The following is a 26251-nucleotide window of genomic DNA, read 5'->3' on the forward strand; positions in this document are numbered from 1 at the left end:
GACGCGGGGCTCGAACCCACGCACCGTGAGAACCCACGCACATAGCTTTGAGAATCATCGCAAAGCTGTTTAGGTGCTGAGCAGTTAGAGCAGTGAAGGAAACACAAAAATTCTTTTCCTGTGGTGATTATATGCTTATGAAGAGAGGCACATTGTAAATAAGACAGAAAATAAAACATTATGTTCGTCAGCATGGGCCTGGTTATACGGTGTGGCAAATAATCCTCAAACCCAAATGGCTTAAAATTGTTTTTTTTTTCCATTGAGTTAATATTTAATTTTTCCCCAGTTTTATCGGGATACAATTGATACACATAACTGCATAAGTTTAAGGTATAGGGGGGCAAGGGCAGGCCACCCCCCCAAGTGTCCCACTTTTACAAACGCTGATCAGAGTCTCATGAGAAGTCAGGGGAAAGGCCTGGGGTGGAGCACAAGGGGTGTGCTCTAAGAAGTGGGGGGCGGGGGTAGAAATAATCAGAAGTTGAGTTCCAAGAGGTGAGCTGGGGGTAGACTGTGAAGTTTGGTGGAACTAGGCATTTGCTCTAACTTTGAAAGATCTCAGTAGAGGTATTTTTTGCACGGTATGACGTATTTGAGGAGCATCACTATGGCTGCTCCAATGATAATGTGCTGAATGATGAGGAAGGCGGGTGACAGAGCCAGCAACAAGGGCCTGCTTAGGAAGATGTGTATTTTAATGTTTATTTATTTATTTTGAGATGGAGAGAAAGAATGAGCAAGGGAGGGGCAGAGAGAGAGGGAGAGAGAGAGAGAGAGAGAGAGAGAGAGAGAGAGAGAGGGAATCTCAAGCAGGCTCCATGCTTTCAGCACCGATCCCAGCTTGGGGCTCAATCCTATGAACTGTGAGATCATGACCTGAGCCAAGATCAAGAGTTGGGTGCCTAACCGAGTGAGCCACCCAGGCGCCCCTAGTTAGGAGGATATTTTAATAATTTAGGCAAGATATGAGGGAGACATGAATTGGGGGTGGGAGTTAGGGTAGTAAAAAGAGGTCAGATCTGAGGTCTCAGAGGGGGGAACACAGGGCTTCTGTGTTTAGTCGTGAGCAAGGGGGAGAACGCATGGCCACCAACCATGGTGGGTTGGCCAGTCATCAGCTTCACAGGTGGGGACAGCGTGTTTGCCAAAGCAGATGTACCTGTTACCCACAGAATTACCTGCATATATAATTACCTCTTGCTTCTCACCGTAGCTAATAGTATTGTCTGACATTTTAACTTATTTTCCATACTGGTGGGTATGGAATGTTATCACGTTTTATTTTTAATTTTTAATCCCTCGTACCTTTTTACATATTCATTGGACAGTTGAACAGTTGAATTCTTTTTTTTTTTTCCTAAAGGACTGATGTAATTATTTTGCCTGTTTTTTTTTTCCTATTGTATTGTTCACTTTTCTTTTTTCTCCCCAATAGTTTATATATTTAAGTGGACTTAAAAACATCTTCTAGTTTATAGCTTCCATATTTTCTCCCTGTTCTTTATTATACATGGTTATTTCCTGTTCTTTATTAAATGCTTTTAAATGGTAATGTACTCAAATTCATCAATTCTCTCTGAAGTAGAATATTTCATCCTTTATTAGCATGAAACCTAGATTGAGTGTTTTCTTATATTTTAAACCAAAGTTCTAGAACATTGCTATTTCTAGTGAAATCTTCCTTCAACATTAAATGGATTTTTCTTCAGAGTATGAAGTTGCCATCAGAACATTTATTGACAACACCATCTCTATTCCTGTTGTATTTTTTTTTTACTATTACACAACAATTACTCCAAAACTTAGTGTTTAAACAAACAAACAAACAAACAAACATTTATCTCCAAGTTTCTATGTGTCAGGAGTTCAACAGCAGCTTAACTAGGTGGTTCTGACTCAGTTTCCCTCCTGCGGTTACCGTTAAGATGTGGACGGATGGGGCGCCTGGTGTCTCAGTCAGTTAAGCCATCAACTCTTGGTTTTGGCTCAGGTCATGATCTCGAGGTTTCCTGAGTTTGAGTCCCGCATTGGGCTCTGTGCTGTGACAGAGCCAAACTTGCTTGGGATTCTCTTTCTCTCTCTGTCTCTCTCTTCTGCCCCTCCCCACCAACTCGTCTCTGTCTCTGTCTCTGTCTCTCTGAAAATAAATAAATAACCTTAAAAAAAAGAAAAAAACATGTTGGGTGATGGACTTGACTCATGGCAGTTGGCAGGAGGCCCTCAGTGGGCCTCCCTGAAGGGCTGCTTGAATGTCTGTATGCCATGGCAGCTGGCTTCTCCAAGGTAAAGTGATCCGAGAGAGGACAAGGTGGGGATAGCGTTGTCTGTCTGACCTACTATGATTGCAGCTTGTTAGAAGTCACTAAGTCCAATGGACAATCAAGGCAAGGGACGTATGCTCTACTTCGTGAAAGAAGGATCACCGAATCCGTGAGTCTGTTTAAATGCCACCCCCGCCCCCACAACCAGTGATTGGCAGCATTGATTCTGTCCTGTTTCACATTCGCTTATACTGATGGCCCTGTCACTATTTCTGTAGGTCAGGTTGCCTAATCCTGTCCCATTCCCTTGGCTTACCATAAAACTTTACCTCTGGTAAAGCAAGAACCTTTCAGGATGTTGTTACTGCCCTCCTCCCCCTCCCCCTCTTCCTTGCCCTCCATCTTCTTCTTCCACAGAATGTTCTTCACCCTTCGCTCTTCTGAACACATTTTAGAATCACCTGTCATCTTTCATGAAGAAACCTGCTGTCGTGTAGATTAAAATTGCACTGAATCTACCTGTAAAGTTGCGAAGAACTACGTGGAGTCGAGTTTTCCTACTTATGAATAAGTTATCTATCTCATTTACCTATGCCTATGTTAATATGTTTTTTAAAATTAATTTTATTGATGTTTTGAGTAATCTCCATGCCCAATCTAGGGCTTGAACTCATGTCCCTGCGATCAAGAGTTGTATGCTTTTCCAACTGAGTCATCCAGCCTTTCCTTGTTTAATGTTTTAAAACATAGTATTACAGGGGCGCCTGGGTGGCTCAGTTGGCTGAGCATCTGACTCTGGATTTCAGCTCAGGTCATGATCCCAGGGTTGTGGGATTGAACCCCATGTCAGACTCCACATGGAGCCTGCTTAAGATTCTCTCTCTTAATAGACATTAAAAAAAATTTTTTTAATTAAAAAAAAAAAAGAAGGGCCGACTGGGTGGCTCAGTCGGTTAAGCATCCAACTTCAGCTCAGGTCATGATCTCACGGCTCGTGAGTTTGAGGCCCACATTGAACTCTGTGCTGACAGCTTGGAGCCTGGAGCCTGCTTCTGATTCTGTGTCTCCAACTCTCTCTGCCCCTCCCCTGCTCATGCTGTGTTTCTTTCTCTCTCTTTCAAAAATAAATAAACATGAAAAATGTTTTAAAAATTTAAAAAAAATTCCCCTCTCTCTCCCTCTGCCCCTCTCCGCCCCTCAGGTGTGTTCTCTCTCTAAAAACAAATACACATAGTATTACAAATATCTCCATAGAATAATTCACATAATATTTAAATTTATTTCTAGCCACATATTTTTTTTGGTTGCCACATCAAGTATCTTTCTAATTTTTCTCTTAAATTACCCAATTCTTTGTAACCAGTATATAGAAATTAATTGATATTTAAAATATTCAGATGTGGTTCACCAGCAAAGCTGTATGACTCATTCCAATGGTCTTTTATAGATTTGAGGAGTTTCCTATATATACTTACCAGGGTTCTCCAGAGAAGCAGAACCAATAGGATATAGAGTGATCAAGCAATAAAGAGACTGATAAGGAGATACATATAAGAGGATTTATTATGCAAATTGGTCTATGTAGTCATGGAGGGGAAGAGTCTCACGGTCTGCCTTCTGCAAGCTGGAGCCCCAGGAAAGCTGACAGTGTAATTCAGTCCGAGTCCAAGGCATGCGAACTGGGGGTTGATGGCTTAAGTTCCAGTCTGACTCCAAACCCCAGAGAAGCAGGGACCCTGACAACTGAGGGCAGGACAAGATGAATGTTCCAGCTCAGGCACAGAGAGTAAACTCACCCTTTCTCTGTCGTTTGGTTCTATTTAGGCCCTTGATGGATGGGATGGTGCCCATTCCCATTGGCAAGGGCCATCTTCCCTCAGTTTACCAACTCAAATCCTAGTCTCTTCTGCGGACGCCATCATAGACACATCCAGGATCAAGTCTGGCCAGCTGTCTGGGCATCGTTCAGGCCAATTCAGCCGACATATAAAAATGAACTGCTTTCTTCTTTCCCATTCTTAGAACTTTTGTTTATATTGTTAAAAGCTCAATACACTGTGCAGACTTCAAGTTTGGTGATCCTGCTTACCTGGGAGTAGTTAGTAATATCACGGGTGCTGTCTCTTCTGCTTCGTGGCATTCCCAGGAAGATGTCCTAGGATTTAAAAAGGAATAATTGTTGTTAATCCTAAATTAGCTGCATGGGGTGAGATTATGCTCCACCCACAAAAGTTATAATAAGAAGGTACACGGTTAAATTCAGTGGCAGCAGATTATAGTCATGTAGACATTATATTTCACTCCTCAGTAATGTCCTTCATTGCACACACAAGAACACCCCCCTCACCCCCCGAGGTTAAATCAGGTGAAAAGAAAGAAAGCCTCAGGGAGGTGGGAAGACAAAATGTGGAGTATTTCCTTCAACCTAAGGGCACATAATTCTAGGTGATTTAACGATTTGTCAACTCATTCTCATCATCTGTTTTAATTCCCCATTCCAGTTTTTATACGACTATGAAAGGCTGTGAAATGATCATCAGTAATGTGCAAGGTGCTTCACATCCCCTTGGCCATCTTTGCACATTCCTAGTGGTGATGTTCATACCTGGATCACAGAGGAACACAACCAGGTGGGTCCAGTTGATGGAATACTAACTCCGGTAATGACTTTGACGATACTGTTATGTTTTCTTTCTTTTTTTTTTAAGTTTATGTATTTATTTCGAGAGAGCAAAAGAGAGGGGGAGGGGCAGGGAGAGAGGGAGAGAGAATCCTAAGCAGGCTCCGCACTTTCAGCGTGGACCCTGACGTGGGGCTTGATCTCATGAACGGCGAGATCATGACCTGAGCCAAAATCAAGAGTCGGAGGGTTAACGGACTGAGCCACCCGGGCGCCCCTATCGTGTTTTCTTATTCTCAAATTTTCTGCGGTTGCTTCTGTTTCCATTGCAGACTGTGCAAAGTCTAGACAGGACAAGGGTCAATTCTGGTTGGCACACACTCGTAGAGGCCCCACGCTACACACGCACATACACCTCTCTGTTCAATTGTATTCTCTTGCCAACCATGTGCAGTCTTTTGCCTTGGGACTTTAGTTCTACCTAAAATCATCCTCGTGGATGATGAAACTGACACTGAGCTCAGTTTCCTACTATGCTCGTTGTTTCCGTCTACTCAAGAGGACTGTGCCATCATTTGCTGTATCTATACCCTGTTGGAGCACACAGATGCACGGTCATTTAATGAAACTAATTGTAAGATTTGATCAAGGTGTCTGCTTTAGTATTCCAATGTCCTTCTGCACCAGTATATGCCTGACTTATCTTAATTTTTCTTCTAAATGTACATAGGAATTTACTTTGTCTGTATCTTTTTTTTTAATTTTTTAATGTTTATTTATTTTTGAGAGAGACAGAATGTGAGCAGGGAAGGGGCAGAGAGAGAGCAAGACACAGAATCCGAAGCAGGCTCCGGGCTCTGAGCTGACTGCACAGAGCCCGATGTGGGGCTCGAACTCACGAACTATGAGAGCATGACCTGAGCTGAAGTCAGACACGCAACCGACTGAGCCACCCAGGTGCCCCTAATGTTGATTTTGTTTTTAAGAGAAAGAGACAGCGTGAGTGGGAAAGAGGCAGAGAAAGAGGGAGACACAGAATCGGAAGCAGGCTCCAGGCTCCGAGCTGTCAGCACAGAGCCCGACACGGGGCTCGAACTCACGAACTGTGAGATCATGGCCTGAGCTGAAGTCGGATGCTCAACCCACTGAGCCACCCAGGTGCCCCTACTTTGGCTGTATCTTATCATACAATCTCCTAGGGCTACATTCACAGTAGCAAGTTTGTAGTCTATTGATTTAAATTTCCCTAAATCCTCAGAGTCCTCTGAGGGCGTAAACCCCCTTCTTCTCCATCACCAAATGCATGGCTTCCGCTCCACTCAGCCTGCAGATTGACCACTACTTTCCTCTACCACAGTTGTAAGACACACGACCCTGAATCCAGAAGCTGCCATGTGTGACACCAGGAACTAAACAAGGAAGTCGTGTAGTCTTAGCTGGAAAGAATTATAGTTGAGACCAATACGGTAGCAAGGGCAGGGAACCGTTAGTTTCACAAGCAAGGAAGCTCCACGCTCAGGAAAGAGTTGAACTCTCCACGAAGTTGCCCGGGTCTTGGGCTTTGGAATAAACAATTTCTCTTTGATCAGTGAGCTCTGCTGAGCTCCACCCTCTCGAGGCAAACGTTCCTCTGCCTGATAGGCATTTCTGGTCTCAGGGTTATCGATGTCTCTGTTATCCAGCAGAAGCTTACGGCTGTCTTCAGACAGGACCATGTGAAGTCACTGCTCTGGGGAATGGATTTGCTGAGTAACAGAACTGGGTCCCTGCCAGATGCTTCCGTCCACATGCGTTCTGGTTGCAGACCCTTCAAAAAGCATCCAAGAGATATTTACACCCCAGCTATACTTGCCTCCTCAGCAGCCCTTTGTAAACATTGTTATTTCTGCCCAGGGCTCAGTGTAAATTTAGATTCAATTCCTTGTGACTTTGTAAATCCACAGCAGGATTCCTGGGGGGGGGAGGTGGTTTTGCCCAAACTTCAACACGCCTGAGCATCTACTCCCTTCTTCTGTAAGGGCGGATCAGTGAGAGAGAACAATTTATTTCTTCGAGTTTTAAGGATGCTTCTCTTGTTTTGTCTCCTGCAATTTCCAAAATTTCTCACACTAGACCCGGCATCGAGTTTGAGCTGGGTGTATTTTCCAGGCTCTATTTGTCATATGGTTGATTACAGTCCTTAAATCCTCCTGTTTTTCCTCCTCCCAAGGGCCGATTAAAATGACAAATCGGTGAAGATCACCAGCTTATCCTGAAGGGTTATCAAGACCAAATCTCACTACGGTAGCTTCTGAGAATATGATGCCGGATTTAAATATCCCTGCGGCAAAGATGGGAAAGTGAACTGGAGGTCATTGGACATGAATGCAAATTGTGCTCAGCTGGATTCCAAAGCAGGGTGGATGGAAAAGAAGCAATTAGGTCTGGTGTGAAAGCCAATCGCCCTTGGCCTTGTGCTGTTCGGCCACCATCTTTACCATACAGGGCACATGGCTGAAGCAATCACATGCAGCATTTCACCTGCGCAGTCATTGGTCTCAGTGACCTCAGCCCTCTCCCTTGGTCCCAGCCAAAACGAGTTTAATCAAAATGGGGCCAGTGGGGGACCATTCTCCCTTCTTCGTGAGAGAAGTGGTCTCTTACTTCCATCTTGCCATTCTCTCTTGCTTAGTGTTTCTACAGAAGAACGTTTGGGCAGTTCCTAAGGTCCCAGAGACAAAGGGCAGACTTGGTTATCACCCATGTTGGCCGAATGGTAAGGCAGAGGTCTACAATTTTAACCCCAATTCTGTTTTCAGGCAACAGTGGAACAGTCACACCTGCAGTGTGTTTTCTGATTTGCAGTTGAATCATGGCCTTCCTAGTACCCTCAACCACACCTTTGTACCGTCCAGTTTCCACTCTGAGGTCATTTCGAGTTCCATCTTTACCTGCCATGGGTATCCCTCCAGCTGACACTCTAGCCTCAAAAGTTCCCCATACCAAAGTTGGTTCATCCTGCACATATCACTGTAACCAGCCTGGGATCCTGGCTGGATCAAACGCAAGCAGATCCTGAATGTTCTATCAGTTTTTTGTTTGTTTGTTTGTTTGTTTTCAGATTCCACGGACTGAATGGGAGGTGGTGCATTAGGTGCACTTGCAACATTTTACAACCATCACAAATATTTCCACAACGTGTTCGTTATCCTGATAGAGACTCTGTACCCATTCGGTAATGACTTCCCCGTGCCCTCTCTCTCCTGGCTCTGGCCACCTGTATTCTAACTTTCCAGAGCCACGAATTCCACCTGTAAGTAGAACGATGAAGCCATGCTTCTTCCTTTGTTCATTTCTCAGGACGCATCTAAACAACCGCTCTGTTGGGCACCTGGGTGGCTCATAAGCATCCAGCTCTTGATTTGGGCTCAGGTCGTGATCTCATGGTTCATGGGTTGGAGCCTTACATCAGGCTCCCCACTGAGAGTGGGGGTCACTGTTGAGGCCGCTTGCCTCTTCTTTGCTCACCGGTACAAATTTTCCATGGGTGCCATTTTTCTTCTGGATAGCATGGATCCTTTCCATCATTCATTCCTGTAAAGGCAATTGAGTTATCTGATCAGTTAGTGACTTCTCCAGGCTTTAGTGGCCCTTGAAGAATAAGGTTATATATATAACAAACCCCAAATCTGGGGTGGTTCTTATATCATAGCACCAGAGTCTGAATCAATGGAGTTAAATCCGATATGTCTCTCTGGTACTTCTAGAATAAACACTGGGTTTCCTGCATGCCTAACATTACTTTGAAGTATGTTATAAACTCCAATTTTGCCTCCCACACACTAGTTTGTGCCACTGGCCATGTGCCCCTGGGTTATGGATTCTGAGAATCCAGGCTGGCATGTGTACGTCAGCTTTTTCTTGATTGGCCTCGTAAAATGCCCCCGCTCTGTCACAGACTTACCTCTGTGATGCGTACCCGGGTACTTCTGGCCTCTTCTGTGTGATTACAGGTTGTGAGCTATTTCAGCAGATGGATATTATGTCCGCCTGCATGGCCATGGAGGCAAGGTCGTGCCTTCCAGAGCTTAGAGAGCTGGCCTGGAATCTCTCTTCCATCCGATCTCTTCCTTTAGTTTTATGTGGTGACAATGCTAATAGCATTTGGGAAATGGCATTTGCTAACATCTTCTCTTCCTAAAATTCTTTCTCTGCTCCCTTCGCCAGACCTCTTGGCCTCTATTTCTTCCAAATCCCATTGATGAGGGATTGTGTGCAGTGTCCTCAGTCTCTCACCACTTTAAACCAAAGATGCATAAACAAATCAGAATCTCATCATGCTTTCCTCTCCTTGCCATACGTTTAGTCAAAAAGTGCCTTCACCAGTATGATTTGTGGTCCTGAAAAACAACCCTGCAACAGACACCAGACAGTGTTCCCACAAAGGACAGACTGGGCAAAGCAAACTCACAAGCGTTGTAGACCAACCTCAAGCTTAATGAGTGATTCCAAGATGAGCAAAATGCACTTCTAGCCTGGCATTTCTCCTTTGGGCAAACCCCCATGGGCAGAAACAGCCTTCAAGCTGTCCCCTTTCCTCAACTGGGACCCATTCTGGTTTTAGAATGGCAGACAAAAGCTAACAGTGCCTGTTGTATGTGTCAGCATAGTTGAAGTAATTTAGATTTGTCACACAGAGGTGAAGTCACATGAGGTGACCAACTTCCATTCATAAATGTGTTGTTCAACTTTACGTAAACAACAGATTTAGAAGCTCTACATTTACGTGAAAGCAACAATCTGGACGTACCAGATATATGCCAATAAAAGTAATTTTTAGATCAAAAAGACCCTAATGAGCCATTTTTCTGCCAGCAAACCATCATATTCACTAGGAGATTGGTTCTAGGTCAGTATGTCCTTGGTTGATCCAAGAAGAAAAAGGTCGATGTAGAGAAAGTAGGACTACAGACCTACTGTTAACCCTTCTGTTTTAAGACCTAGCAGTGCCTTGGCTACATGGTGTGGTATGTGTAGGCCCCTTTTGGTAGATAGTTCCCCACAGTGTTCCCACTTGGTTGTACCAAATAGCACTAACACCAGCAACAGTGTATCAGATTTTTTTTTAATGCTTGTTTATTTTTGAGAGACAGAGAGAGAGAGAGAGAGTGCGGGGTAGGGGAGGGGCAGAAAGAGAGGGAGACAAAGAATCCAGAGTAGGCTCCAGGCTCCAGGCTCCAAGCTATCAGCGCACAGCCCGACACGGGGCTCCAACTCATGAACCGCGAGCTCATGACCTGAGCTGAAGTCAGAAGCTTAACAGACTGAGCCACCCGGGCGCCCCACTGTAGTGTGTAAGATTTCCTATTTTTCCACATCCCCAGGGGCAAATGGATACTGTCATTCATCGCTCACGTTCGCGATTCTGAGGGTGTGTTATAGTATCTTGTTTTGGGTTTAATTTTATTTTCCCTTTTCTGTGCTGTGTTGAACTGCCCGTTGAAATCTCTTACCTATTTTGGCTGTTAGAGCACATGCCATTTAATTCCTGGAGGGAAGTATTTTATATAGTATTACTGATAGGAGTTCCTTTCCATTATATGTAGGGCAAATACCTTCTGAAACCCATGACTTTCTTGTCACTTTCAAGAGGGCCTGCTGATGAACAGAAATCACCAATGTTAATGTGTTATAATTTATCAGTAATTATCTTTTCAATGTTGCAGGTTTTCTCCTGTTAAAAAAAAAGAAAAAAAGATTTGTCTGTCCCAGAATCAGGATGATATTCTGCTGTTACCTTCTAGAAACTTTATCTTCTATAAAAAAAAATTTATGTTTATCCTCTTTGTGTAATTGCATTGTGTAATATGATGTAACGTGGGGGTCAAGGTTAAATTACCATTTTTCATGTTGTTCTGCACCTGATTTACCACCATTTATTAAACAGATCGCCTTCCCTCCTCTGCTTTGAGGTGTCACAATGTAATTAATAAAACTACAATTGGGTGGGTCTGTTTTGGAATCCTATGGACCCATCAGTCTATTTACTATCTATAGTCCCATATGACACTGCTTTGATTGATGTCACTTTGAGAAATACTTTGAAATTAGGGAGTGTAGGCTTTCTACGGGTTTGTGTTTTCATATGATTTTTTAGAAGCAGTTTCTCAATTTCCACATTTAAAATCTGCTTTATTTTGCACTGGAATTCAGTGGCATCTCTAGGTTATTAGGAGAATATTAATATCTTCCTAATATTTATCTTCGGATTTAGGAAGATGATGTATTTTTCACTCTATTTAGGCCCTTTAAAGTTTCCTCGATAATCTCACACATTTTTCCGTGTAGATATCTTGAATCTTTTCCGCAGCTTTCTTCCTGGGAAGGTGATGTTCCTTGCTGCCGTTGCAAATTGTAGTGTATAAAAAGTTCATTTATAATTGCTGACCTCTAATGACATGGCTGAATCTGGAAACACGGCTAATTTCACATATTGTTCTTTGTTGTTCATCCAAAAATCTTTGAGTGTTGTTTTATGCTATTTGACTATAAACAGAGCAACATTTTAATTTCTTCATTTAAAATCCTCACAAACTTAATTTCTGTTTCTTGTCTTATAGCACTGACCAGGAACTCAATAACATATTTAAATTAGGCGCTGTTCTTATTCTGTGGGAATTGTCTTATTTGTGATTTCAAGGAGCAAGCTGTCCACACAACTCCCTTAAGTATGAGTAGTAAGCTTTTTTGTGATTATCCTTGTGGTGGGCAGATTTCTAAAATAACCCCTTAGAGTCCCACTCCCAGACTACACACCTATATAATCTCTTCCCTTTGAACACGGGCAGGGACTGTGAACATGATGGCTTTTCTCTTGCTTGTGCGTACTAGCCCACATAGACACGCCTATCTGTAGTCATTTCTGTTACTTTCTCTTCCTGTGTGTTCACATTGATTCTTCTGACGCCAACCTCACATGCCAGGACTCACCCCACTCTTTCCTCCTGCATATTTCCAACTTCCTTTTTTACACCTGATTCTCAGGGTGTGTAGGTGGCTCAGTTGGTTAAGCGTCTGACTCTTAATCTCGGCTCAGGTCATGATCTCACAGTTTGTGAGTTTGAGTCCTGAGTCAGGCTCTGTGCTGACAGCATGGAGCCTGTTTGGGATTCTCTGTCCCTCTCTCTCTCTCTTTCTGTCACCCGTTCCCCCACACTGTGTGCGCATGCACACACACTCTCTCTCTCTCTCAAAATAAATGGATAAAGTTAAAAAAAAAGAAACCTGACTCTTATCATCCCCAATATATTTACCTATTTGTTCCATCTTAGCATGCAGAATTACTATTACTAACCTACACACTCCTAAGAGGTAAATTTACTGACCATAGTACCGTATCTCTACATAGTTCTTTTGTCTTTAGATCCAGAATATCCAAGTCAACGTGCATTCCTTTTTCCCCACCCTCTACCGTCTAGTTATATATTCATTTGTAAAGCAGTTAGGTTAACTTTTCTTTTTACTGCCTCTTTTTTTTTTTTTTTTTTTAGTTTCATTCAGCAGCATGATTCATCATGATTTGAGTTTTGTTTTGAAACCATAATTGAGGGTCAAGTGCTAAAACCAGAGTGTGTTATTTGGGGAGGTACGCTGTCTAATGAAGCAGTGAACCATCCAAACGCAAGCAGCATTTACAAGCACAGCACACGGAAAGAAGTTCAAAACCAAAGATTTATTTGAAAGAAAGCACGTCACGCTAAAGAGTTAACGAGCAACTGTTCAATATTTCACGCCCAAAGATTGATGCGTTACAGGGTCTTACACGTAGTATTTCTTTTTCCTAACGTGGTCGCTTAGCCCATACATCAGTGGAAGACTGATGGGTGGCCTGTGCACGCAGTCAGCCCCATCACTACTGAGGCAGTCTCTGAACGCAAAAATGTTGCTAACATGGCACTTCTTGGGCTTTTGGCGTATGTGCTATTTGAACTTGACAGCAAAATAAAGGAAAATCGTTGTTGTTGTTTTCAGCCTCAATTCTGACAAACACAACTGGCTCTAAACTACATAAACCACAAAATATTACACTATCATCAAATGCGGTTTGGAGTTTAAGTGCTGTGCAGACAATTGTTGAGATCACACGGATATGTCCAGGAGAACGTTCTGGGTGTTCACCTGGGTTATGGAGCTGCCTTCAAAATGTGAGTCCAGTAATCCCGTCACAGAGGAGGCTTTGCCTTCCCGCCCAAAGTGGGCTGAGCTGCATTGTGTGTGATGTTAAAGCGAAATCGGTGAATTGTGTACAGTCTAATGCTTTACATTTTAGATTATTGCGATCATCGTTTGATAAGGTAGACATTGATTATGAATAACGAGTACAAATGCTGCAGCCTGAGAGCGATCATTGGGAACAATTCAGTTGAGAATGTTTGCACTGCGGAATGGCCAATCCACATTCTGACACAAGAAACAAGCGTAGGGGTGCCCAGGGGGCTCAGTCAGGTAAGCGTCCGACTCTTGGTTTTGGTCATGATCTCACAGCTTATGAGTTCAAACCTGTTTCGGGCTCTGCTCTGATGGTGTAGAGCCTTCCTAGGATTCTCTCTTTCCCTCTCGCTACCCCTCCCCTACGTGTGCTTTCTCTCTCTCTCGAGGAATAAATAGACATATATAAAATAAGAAACAAGTATAAACAAGTAGATTAAACACAGCAGGACCTGTGTGTTGTTTTACATCTTTGGCATTTTTCATAATCTGAATTATCCATGCCAGGAAGGAATGAAAGGTCATTCAATAACAGACGTAATTAGAAAGCAAAATTAACAGCTTCTGAAGAATAGAATTTCTACAGATGATTATGACAAGTTCTGTGATTTAACAGTTTTGGATCAAGTTGATGATGATCTTTATGTTGCTTATATATGGGAAGTTATCGACAAATGCTTTATAAACTTGATAAAATGTCTTGAAATTTTTTCGCAACCAAAGGAGATCTATATGGACAGGCAATTATAGTTTTATAGTTCAATTTATAAATGAAAAAATTGTAGTTACATTCAAAAGATCTTTCAGTGATACCGAATCCATTATTTTTATCCAGAGATTATTTAAATCTAACCATAATTATACCGGACAATTTGCTTGAATTAGCTACTAATGCATTAAAGATGAATTTTGAAAATGTCTTTGTTTCTTTTTGAAGCATCCTTTGATTCACTTTGGATTAAAGTTAAAAATAAAAGTCCTGGGCTTGCAGAAACTTTTAAGTTTCGTTTCTTTTTTCCATTCCTATTACCATACTTCTGAAAGACTGGTTTTTGTACCAAAAGGTTGATTGTAATAAAATGGAAACAATTTAGGTATTTATTGCAGGTGTCAAATAATATGTTGTCAATCCAAACTGGACAAGATAGGTTAACAAACAAAAATAAGTCCTTTGGTCATGTTAAAAACTTTAAATATTGGTATATCAGTGTTTGCGAAAAACTCATCTGTATGCATTGATACCGGAAATCAAAATTTCAAGTGCAATTTTTGTTTAGTTATTATTGAACAATCGTAAGCAGCTCTGAAGGTATTCTTGTCTGTATTCATCACTCATAAGCATATTTTCAGGAAACAAAATGGATAGATGTAACACTTATCTTCATCCAGGTAACTCTTTTTATTTTATATTATACTTGGTTGGATTATATTTAATAAAAAGTAAACATATTTGTGTTGAACAGAGTCAGAAAACTACCAGGGCATAGTTTGTACATATGTCTTTTTTTTTTTAAGTGTTTCAGATTGTTCTAGACACTCACGTTAGTGTATTTCACAAAGGATCAGTTTCGTGTAGGCTGCATACAAAAAGGCAAGGGAAAAGCAACCTGTCCTTCCATGTAGACGGTTCGAGAAGGTGAGGAAGGTCCTCCTGGTCACGGCGTGGTGCTCCCTGCCAGCGCTGATGCCCGATCTCTTCACCATGCCGTCAGCACAGAGTATGGCAAGTGAAAGTTCTAGAAACAGCCTCCCGCTCACAGGCTGGTGACACTGACAGGCTCCCAGCAGCCGTGATGCGTTCGTGTCTGTGCACAAGTTCTGCCTCTGTCCGCGCTCTGGACAGTCGTCACTGAGATGTCCAGACAAGAGGAAGGGAACGGGATGAAAAGCCCAACTCTTCCTGTAGGATTTCCTGGCACTGGGAAGGACCCGGCATCAGGACAGCCCGCGACTCCCTGTGCGACGTGGGGAGCGCTTGCACTCCCTGGCTTCTGTGTCCGACTGTGCAGAAGGTTCTAGTTTCGGTCTGCCGAATTGCTGCTCTGAGTTCATCAAAGATGGAACTTGTTCCGGAAGAGGAGAGGGGTGAAACGGGACGAAATAAATGACTGTGTCCAACCAAGTAGGGCAAAATAATTTATTATCAGGATTTGGGAAAGTCAGGTTAAATCCACCCCCCCCTTCTTTTGTTTCTAAATCTGGGCTTCTCTGGAAATGAACTGATTACAACAGGTCTGTCTTAGACTCTGTAATTCTGTAATATTGATTTCATCCTCCAGATAGCAATCCCGGAGTCAGGGAGTCAGTGATGTGGGAAGGGTGCATATCAAATATCTCTAGAAGAAGACGCCGGACTTAACGCTTGTTTTTCTGCCTTTGTTCATATCACCGCTTTATTCTTCCAGTTCATAATGTTGTGCCGTTATTTTAATAGTAACCAGAGTGATAAGCAGACTCTGTCGCACCTAATACGTGAAGTTAATTTAGTTACAAACCAGGCAATGCAAATGAACCTAAATTATTCCTGGCTTCTGGTGGAGGATTTACACTTTATTTTAATTTCTGCCTTCAAAAATGCTTTTAAGCTTGGTTGTGATTCATTTTATTGTGCCTTTTATAGACTCCCAGGAATGGCATTTTCATCTACTGTTTGAAATGGTAACTGATGGGGGAAATCATCCACGATAATGTGCTCCGGAAGGAAAATACAGCCAGCTATTGGTTCGGTTCTTAAATCATGTTTTATCTAGCCTGATCAGAAGGCTAATTTACCTTGGAAAGAGCAAATGTGTTTGCTACAAAGTGAGTTTCCTTTGGCCAGGTAAGATAAATGCCAGGCCAAGGAAGAGACGTATAGCTTTCTTATATTATAAGATCTGACTTGGGACAAGGGAAGCAGTACAAAATGAGATTCCTCTAGAAACAGGGGGTTGTCAGTTACTCACCAAATATTTATTGAAAACCAATTATTTGTCAGAAACTGATCTTCGAGCTGAGTCTTACAACTATGAACTAAACAAAAATCCCTACCCGTAGCTCACATTAAACCAAAACACCAATGTCTGTGATGTACAGAGATGAGGGGCCATTAATAGCTTTGACCTCAGTAATGGTACACTCACCACAAAGGAGAATAAGTGGAATATTCCTCACTGAATTCCAAAACCCACTTGGAAAGGCAACAAGGAAATGTTAAACACCCGATGTGAGTCGGGTACTTTGTTCACATTCTTTGTTGCCTTTCTAGAAACCCCTCCAGGTAGGAGCTGCTTTTGCACTATTGAGGGCACTAATGGATAAAGCGATTTCGTGAAATCACACAGCCTGTGGCAAAGCTGGGGTCTTCATCTGAGTGCTGGGCTGATTTGGGAAAAGCTTATTATTCAAGGAAACAGTGTTGTTTAAAAGTTGTGGCTGGGGCGCCTGGGTGGCTCAGTCGGTTAAGCGTCCGACTTCAGCCAGGTCACGATCTCGCGGTCCGGGAGTTCGAGCCCCGCATCGGGCTCTGGGCTGATGGCTCAGAGCCTGGAGCCTGTTTCCGATTCTGTGTCTCCCTCTCTCTCTGCCCCTCCCCCGTTCATGCTCTGTCTCTCTCTGTCTTAAAAATAAATAAACGTTGGAAAAAAAAATTAAAAAAAAAAAGTTGTGGCTGAACTACCTGCTGTTGATGTGTACCCATAGTTCTAGAACATTCAAGGGCTTCCGGAAACATGTGCAAATTGGCAGCTCTGGGTCTCTGGTAAATCATCGGATGCAGTCACTGTCCAGAACTGATACACCTCTATGTTGGTGTGAGAACATGTTTGACCCTAGAGAGCATGTTGACAGAAATCTCGTTACTGATTTATATTTGCTAAGTTTCCCTTGGTCTTTTATGTAATGATACAGATGTTTGTTGTTCTTCATGACTTAGGGAATAAATAGAACACACGAGGAGGTTCGCTTTCTTAATTAAGGCAAGCCTCATTAAAGTTTGTGCAATTTAGACATTTTCCTACATTAAAAAGCCTCTCAATTCCCCTTTTGGGGGGTGTAGTTTAATCATTTGAAATTAGTTTAAATTTTGGAGTTATGAAATTAATAAAAATTCATGCATTTTAGTACTGAAAAATGAAGTCCAAATAGATTCTTCCAGAATTCCATGTTTCTTCTCAAGATAAGATTAAGAGAGTAGAGACCAAGGTTTTTGTCTTAATTCTCTTATCGTCTACGTAGGAGATCTTACCTAACACACTTATCATCCTGACAAAATTAACTTTCTAAATCACCATCCTATTGAAGGACTATATCATAACTAATGGTAGCTATCCATTATGATAATAGAAAGTTTTAATAAAAATCGCCATGGCAAAATCAACATTTTCATATTATAATGATTTAATAATTAACCACTGAAACAAAAACTTTTGTATTTATATGGAGCAATATGTGATTTGATCAACAGTACTAGTGATGCTTATTATAATTATAATACCAGAGAAAAAGTAGATAAAAGAAAATAGGAAAAGAAAGTGTAGAAATGTCGTTTTTGTTTGTTTGTTTGTTTGTTTTGTCTAGGTGTTGGAGTAGGAAGCATATGGAAAGTAGTTACGTAATCATGCTAAGTGGAGAATCGTTTAATGAAGGGTTTATGTGAGGATGTATAAAGAGTTTTGTGTCGAACTTCTTAGGTAAAAACCACCTGAGATTTAGAACACAGTCCAGAATTGAATGGCACCAACACCTGCCATGTGCTTATTTTCTTTGATGTTAAGAAACCGATGCTGCAGAAAACCAGTATGAGAAGCAAACTGATCAAAGACTGACATGGTGTGAACTCCATATTGTGTCGCCTCCCTGCATTTTTCAAAATACTCCCACTTCTGTGACCAGCACGGTTGAAGCCGTCTCTCTTCCAGCCTGTGTTTTTGCCCATCTTGTGAATAGAAACTACGTCCGTACAACAGACGTGTGTGTGTCTGTGTCTGCGTGTATGTGTATACAAACATCTACGCATGAATGCACTTTGAGTACAGCTTGTGTTATCAATTAGAAATTGGTGATTAAGGGGACGCCTGGGGGACTCAGTCAATTAAGCATCAACTCTTGGTTTTTGGTTCAGGTCATGATCTCACGGTTCTCGAGATCGAGCCCCACATTGGGCTCTGTACTGAGGGCAGGGAGCTTGCCTGGGATTTTTTCCTTCCCTCTCTCTCTGTCCCTCCCCCACTTGTGCGCTCTCTCTCTCTCTCTCTCTCTCAAATAAACATTAAAAAAAAATGATGATTGGTGACTTTAACATCTTGTTCTGAGTTCTCAAGTTACACAAGATTCTCTGTGGCTTAATTTGACAATATGTGTGATACATTGTAATGAGTAAATAATGATGGGAAAGATTGGAGGAAAAGGAACCCATACAAACTGGACACCTCGGTACAGTTCACATATACTTTGCAAAGTCCTATCTGATCATTAGAATTTCATATGGTAATATTAATAATAAAACATCATGGATGAGAAGATCAAACACAGAGAAGTTAAATAACCTATGGGAAGTAATCCAGGAGTATGACTCCTATGCTGATGTTTAAAATATTTCTGATAAAAACCACAAGTTTTTATCCCGTATTTTCACGTAGCCTCAATGTATCCCAAAGCATCAAAACAACAGCTGTCTGTTTGTGGCTATCTTCCATTAGGTAATTATTATATAACTGTTAATATTCAGTGAAGGGATAAATACATAATCATGTGTATTGTTTAGAAATGAGTCCACCTGAAAAAAGAAAACAAAACAAACACTAAAGCAAGAGAAAAGAAACTATCTGACTAGCAAAGACTAACCCCAAAGATGCATCACCTCTGGCTACCTGAGGTCACTGTGCGAGGAGCCCAGGTCTTATATTGGAATCTAACAAAGTTACGCCTTCTACCAGGACGTGAAAATACAAACTTGTAACAAGTAACAAATAAGGTATGGAAATATAATACACAATATAAGAAATATAGACAATAATATTGTACTATCATCACAGGATGTGATGATACAGGTCACTGTATCGGCAACCATATTACAATATATAAATGTATTGAAGTAATACATTGTATACCTTAAATTTATACAAGGTTACATGTCGAAAAAGGACCCATAAGGACATCAGGGTGCTGTCTTATCTCCTTGCTGTGTGTATGGCTTTCTTTTTTCTGGACACCAAATGACCATTGGATGCTTCAAGGCCGTTGGCTCAGTTCTAGACACTTTAAGGAAGAGAGGGGAGGGTAAGCAGAATTTGTGACCCCAGAATGTATCGCTTTAGCATATGGATTATTTTGAGCTGGAGACAATCAAGTCTCAATAGCCTCCAGAAAAGCTTTCTTTTTTAATGTTTATTTATTTTTGAGAGCGAGAAAGAGAGAGACAGAGACAGAGCATGAGTGGGGGAGGGACAGAGAGAGAGGGAGACATAGAATCCAAAGCAGCTCCAGGCTCTGAGCTGTCAGCACAGAGCCCGACACGGGGCTTGAACCCACAAGCCAAAGTCACGACCTGAGCCGAAGTAGGACGCCTAACTGAGCCACCCAGGTGCTCCAAGAAAGGCTTTTGAGCTCTCCTCAACTGCATGAAAGGATTTGGATACGCAACCTGCACCGGAAACAGAGCTGTTCAGAGAGAACTTTTCCTATTAGAAAGACTTATCCATGGCATGGCAAACATTTGTTTACAAAACATTTGCTCTGCCCATCTTCTTATGAAATGTCTTTCTCCCCTTTGGGAGCCCAGATCTCATCCCCTTCCCTTGGCTCAGCATGGCACATAATTGTCTGATTATCTGAGAGGGTGTCTCATGACTTTGTGTGGTGTCCACAGGTACAGAATTCAATTTCTTTTTCTCCTGGGGATCTGGCTTGCATCGATTTAATTATTAGGCCAAGCACAGAACCTAGAACCGAAGGGAAAAGTTTTCCTCCCCTGCAAAGGGAAAGAAAGGTACTAACTGTGTGTGCTGCCCGAGTCTGTCTGTATCACTGATCAGATCACAGGTCATGTGATCTCTTCCTTCATATGTGAATATACTTAATTACATATATGGATATTCTTTTTTAATGTTTATTTATTTTGAGAGAGAGAGAGAGGGAGAGAGCAGGGGATGAGAAGAGGCAGAGGGAGAGAGAGAAAGCCCCAGGCAGTCTCCACACTCAGCACAGAGCCCCACAAGGGGCTCAATCCCACTACTACAAGTTCATGACCTGAGCGGATATCAAGAGTCAGACACTTAAACAACTGAATCACCCAGGCGCCCCTGGATATATTGATATTCTAAACCAAAATGGGATTCAGTCTTTAGGGGAAAAAAAAGGAGAAAGAACTGTGGCAGAAAATGAATAATGGCTATGTCACTGAAAATTTCGACTCTGACTGATGACCTAAAGTATCTCCATCCAAAGAAAACTATTGCCTTAATGTCCCCCAAAGTGTCACAGACATTCAGGTGTTGATTTGAGAGAACTTCAACTCTCAGCTACCAGGGAAGCTAATCACGTGCCTGACATCACGTGCAGGTGTGAATCCTAGCACACAAAAAGAGCGTTGATGTAAAAATGCTGGGTGCTAGATTTTCATTCCCCGGGTCACTTATTTTAAGTACTCCTGATCTTTTAATTTCTGAACACTTGTAATTTTAAGTTCCTTCAAATGGTCAGTCTATTTCCAACCATTCCATCTGTGGACGTATTCTGGGGAACTCCTAAATATAGACCAGTGTCACATCATAAATAGCAGGACCTCGGGACACTCACCCGGCAGCCATCGGCGTGGCTTTCCTGTTTGAAAGTCTGCTCCTGATGTGATAGAGAGCCTCCAATCAATCCCCAGTCACTTGATAAAACATCTGTCACCACATTTCCACAGACAAACAAGATTATTGGAAACATCTAGAAATTCAGTCTAGAAAGACTTGGATAAGAGATCTGTTCTCTCCCTCACTCGTTGAAAACTTCATTCTTACCCACATTGACAGCGATCAGAGCTAAGGGGCTAACATATTTGGTGGTGGGATCTTTCCAATAAGATCAGGCAAGTGGACAGTATCTGGCCAACTGGTAGCTACCAGAACCATCCACCGGACTGGATGCACACTGAGGAAATCTATTGTCTGGACCTTAAACCCCAAGTCCATTACCCTCCCTGCTTTACTGAAAACCGAGTGAGCTAAGCGTTTAATGGTAACACATCCATTTTCAGATGACTCTGTCTTCCAGATTTTGAGATAACAGGACCTTGCCTCGGTGCCTTTGTCTTGACTTTATTCACCACCACATATGCAAATACCGTTAAGACCTTTATAGGAATACTTCGAACACTGAGATTCTATTTGAAGAACTTAACTATCCAGGAGCTGGAAGAACCAGCACATGACATCCACTTCTCTTTTTTTATTATCTTGTGGCTTTTGCAGGTCAAGTGAATGAATCCAGCCATTGGTTAGAGACTGTCTCCCCTCTCCATGTTTGGGGATGCTTTGCATTTCTAGGCTCTTGGACACGCATTCATTGAATTGCTACTGGTTTTGAAAGCCAGACTTCTTGGGGCGCCTGGGTGGCGCAGTCGGTTAAGCGTCCGACTTCAGCCAGGTCACGATCTCGCGGTCCGTGGGTTCGAGCCCCGCGTCAGGCTCTGGGCTGATGGCTCAGAGCCTGGAGCCTGTTTCCGATTCTGTGTCTCCCTCTCTCTCTGCCCCTCCCCCGTTCATGCTCCGTCTCTCTCTGTCCCAAAAATAAATAAACGTTGAAAAAAAAATTAAAAAAAAAAAAAAAAAGAAAGCCAGACTTCTTTGTGGTGTCATGCTCAGGATATCGCCGAATGACACCCTTAAACTCACAACGGGGACCGGGGACAGGGCAGTTCACAACCTTCTGAGTCATCACACATTTTATAATTTCCCTGTCTTTGATTGTCTGCTTGCCCTGTGACACGAAGCTTGATCCTACTGACCTCTCATGCAATTGTTTTCTTAATTGGAAGTCAATCTGCCACTTCTGTGTTGGGTTTCGCAGTCTTTTGTTGAATTTGGTCCCAGTCTGTTAATAGTGGATCCACAGGTGATATCTTCGTGTCAGCGCTGTTCCTCGTGTTCACATTCCTGCCGCCAGAAGGATCGAACACACAGCCGGAATTCGGAACCCCGTCTTCCTCCTCGTTTGTCACCAAGCAAAGCTCTCACTTCCCCCTGCATCGTTCTGTCGCTACGCAGTGCACCCTCCTTCAGGATATGTGGCCCCTGTTTGAATGTTTCTTGTATCTTAACCACCTCTTTTTTTTTTTTTCTGACATCGTGACTGATCCCAGCAATGATCATGTCATTCTTCACCAAAGCAGAGGGGAGGGCCACAGAGCCGCCCCCACCAGGCTCCTGCAAGCCTACAGGTCTCTACCAGTCTGTCCGTTGTACTCGGCACTCAAGGCTTGCCTTGGTACCACTCAGTCACGGTTCTGAGACCATCCTGCCCATCTGCCTTTTTCCTGCCCCAGCTCTGCACCCCTATAATACCATCTCAGGCTTGTCTATGGACAAAGAGTATATATATATACACACATATATATATATATGTATATATATATACACATATATGTATATATATATATATATATATACATATATATATTTCTTTGCTTTATCCTGCTTTTGAAGCTGAGGGAGAACCCCATTTTGTAAGTTTGATGTTCACACTATGGCCCTCTTTTCACATGCCAGCAGACCTATCTTCATTTAAAATTTTTTTTTAATGTTTACTTATTTTTGAGAGGGGGGAGGGGCAGAGAGAACAGGAGACACAGATCTCCAAGCAGGCTCCAGGCTCCAGGCTGTCGGCACAGAGCCTGACACGGGGCTTGAACTCACGAGCGGTGAGATCAGGACCTGAGCCAAAGTCAGCCGCTCAACCGACCGGGTCACCCAGGCACCCCTCTTTGTTTTCCCTAAGGACGGAGAGTGGTGTCAAATCAGGCGAGGCTCGGGAGGGACCAGGGGCTGTAGAGAATTTCTGGTTGAGAGAAGCAAATGTTCGGATCCAGACAGAAAAAGATCTGTGATCTCCACATGCCACCCCTCCTGGGCAGTGAAATGTGCCTTGAGCAGGAAGGATTTCCAGATTTTATCACGTGTTCACAATTAAGGACAGTTACAACTGAGTGCACAGCATGTGGCCAGGCGCCAGATAAAGGCACATCATTAAGCGTTCTGGGTGGATTGGGTTCTTGCCTGTCTGAATAAGGTATGCGTTTCTTGAGGGAGCTCCTTATGGACAGATACTCTGCTCCGTGCTGTATCTCTAACGCCTCGCTCTGCACCGAGACTGAGTGCATTCCGAATCCACGAGAAGTTTCTGCAGAGCACTTAGAAGGAAGTGCCACGTTGACTCCTGCAGGGCACAGTGAAGGCCAGCGAGAAGGGATGCCATTTCATTACTGCTTCCCTGTAAGAGGAGAGCTGGTTTACACCTGCTGGGCCGGTGAGCCGGAGAACATCTGTGGGAGAGTCAACGAGAGACTAGGTCGTGTGTTTTCCCCTCTTGCAATGGCGTCTTCTAAGATGAGCTTGGAAGGAGCATCTTGAAGCTCTCTCTACTGTGCTTAAAATTTCATTGAACTATTTCAGCTGTATTAAAAAGACCTAGAGGGGCGCCTGGGTGGCTCAGTCTGTTAAGCATCCGACTTCGGCTCAGGTCATGATCTTTCGGTCCGTGAGTTCGAGCCCCGCGTCGGGCTCTGTGCTGACAGCTCAGAGCCTGGAGCCTGTTTCAGATTCTGTGTCTCCCTCTCTCTGACCCTCCCCCGTTCATGCTGTCTCTCCCTGTCTCAAAAATAAATAAACATTAAAAAGATAAAAAATAAATAAATAAATAAAAATAAAAATACCTAGAGGCCAAATGTTTGGTCTTCTCTTCTCTGCTTTGAGGTGGGGGGACGGGGAAAATGGCAACCAATATAATTAGAGTAGATGTTCCAGCTGCTAAAGCCAAACTCAGGGTCTTCTACGGTGGGGGTCTCTGCCGATGTCCCCCTGAGTGAGAGAAGCCTCCATGGTCCTGACCACATGACTGTGGCTGCTGTAGCCACGTAGCGCGGGAGTCCCTCCTCACCCTATCACCTTCTGCTCCCAGCCGTCGAGATGGGTCGGTGTGGTGTCGTTGACACAAGGAGACCAGAGGCCTTTCCTTCCATTTTGATTTGTTTGTTCTAGTGCTTTATTTTGTTAGGAACCTAGGGAGCCAGAGCCAGCTCCCCGGGTGGTAGACAAGGAACACCATGGGATCTCCTGCACACACGGAGCAGCAATCAGCGAGGCACAGAGGCAGCCGGGTGAGGCCCTGAGCGCTGGGCACCAGGTGCCCCGGCACGGGCACAGGGCCCTGGGGCAGGGCAGATTGCGTCCCCTCCACCAGTCAGTTGCTAGCAGCTCTCGAGGGTCAAATGCAGGAATGACATAAACATGGAAGCAGAACAAACTTCGGAGTTTTCCTCTGCCTTGTATTATGCCCAACTTAAGAAACATAAGAATACCTGGAAGACAAGATCAAGCAGAGAGAACACGGCGGTCATTCCCGTCGGCCTCTCCGGGGGCGGTGGTCCCACCTGCGTACTGGCAGGGTGTGGGGCAGGCCACCTGGGGGCCCGCAGCAGCCAAAGGCGAAGTGGGGGGACACTCCGCCGTGCCTGTGCCCCCCGCCTGGGCACCGGGGAGCAGCGAGCAGCGGAGATCCCAGGACCTGCAGGTCTCGGGGTCTCTGGGCAGCCGTGAGGGCAGCATCGGGCATCCACAGACACAGCACGAGACCCCAATGCTTCCGTCCAAGCTGGGGGGGGGTCATGGGGGGCTAGCCAGGGATATCCTCTCTTGTGCCCATTATAATTACGATGCCCAGACTTGCGCCCTGGCCCCCTCCGGCCGGTGAGTCCTGTGGATAAAGTTGCAGCGTGTCTGTGTTGAGATTTCTATTTTTGCAGGCTCACGTTTGCTTTGTGTTTTTCTCCTTAAAATGAACTCCGAAGGAAAAAAAAAAGAAAAAAACAATACTAAGCCATTATCTGAATGTGTTATAGATCCAATTGCATTTCTATTGAGGCAGATGGAGTTGAGCAAGAGGTAATTAACTCCAGCATAATCATGGTGTTGTAAGAAGAGAGAAATTTGTTGAGCAGCGGAAAATTGATTTTAACGGACTACACTTATCCGTGAGTTCCTGATCTCTGCTTTGCTGAGAAAAGGCTGGGTAATAATTTAGCATCTTTGGTCTACTCCGTTGCTTCTTGGGGAAGCATTTCAGTCATTGGTTTTTCAAAACGGGCCTCCCCTTTGGACACATGGGATGCACAAGTGGTTGCCAGGATGGGGTGAGGCTTGGTATGAGGCTCGGGGGTTACGGCAGCAGTGAGGATCCGTATGCTCGTCTTTCTGGGGGATCAGTCACAGAGCCAGTAAGCTCTTGACCTATCATTTCCAATTCTCGCCCCTCAGCTTCTCATAAAGGATGGATGGGGATCCCCAGGAAAAGTTAGTTCCTAGTGAGATACAAGAACAGCTTTGTCCCACTTGGGCCTCTAAATATCAAACTGGGAGAAGCAAGTTCCTCCATGGGGACCCTGCTTCACCAGTCAGACCTGGAGTCACAGTGGGTGGTCAGTTAGGACACTTTTGCCACAGTGACCACACCCGCGGGGTCTGAACTCATAATTATGACTCCTTTCCTCCCCGCAGCCTCTAACATCAGAGACTGAATATAGATCTCAGCTCAGAGTAACTTAATCATCACCACTGATGCATTAATTTTTTAAAGTTTATTTATTTGTTTTGAGGGGGAGGGGCGTCGAGAGGGGAAGAGAGAGCACAAGAGAGAGAAAGTTCCAAGCAGGCTCTGCACAGACAGAACGCAACATGGGGCTCGATCACACAAACCATGAGATCATGACCTGAGCCAAAATCTTTACAGAATGAGCCACCCAGGCGCCCCTGATTCATTACTTTAATGAATAAGCAACTGTTGGCTCTTTTAATGCCCTCAGCATTATGCCAGGTCATGGGGATAAAATGGCAGGGGAAAAAATTTAGACTTTTTCCTGGAAGCTTGCTTGTGAACCAAAAGC

This window comes from Lynx rufus, unplaced genomic scaffold, assembly GCF_022079265.1.
Source record: "Lynx rufus isolate CCGP_SWC_20201006 ecotype Redwood Valley unplaced genomic scaffold, mLynRuf1.p SCAF_4, whole genome shotgun sequence".
Lineage (NCBI taxonomy): Eukaryota > Metazoa > Chordata > Mammalia > Carnivora > Felidae > Lynx > Lynx rufus.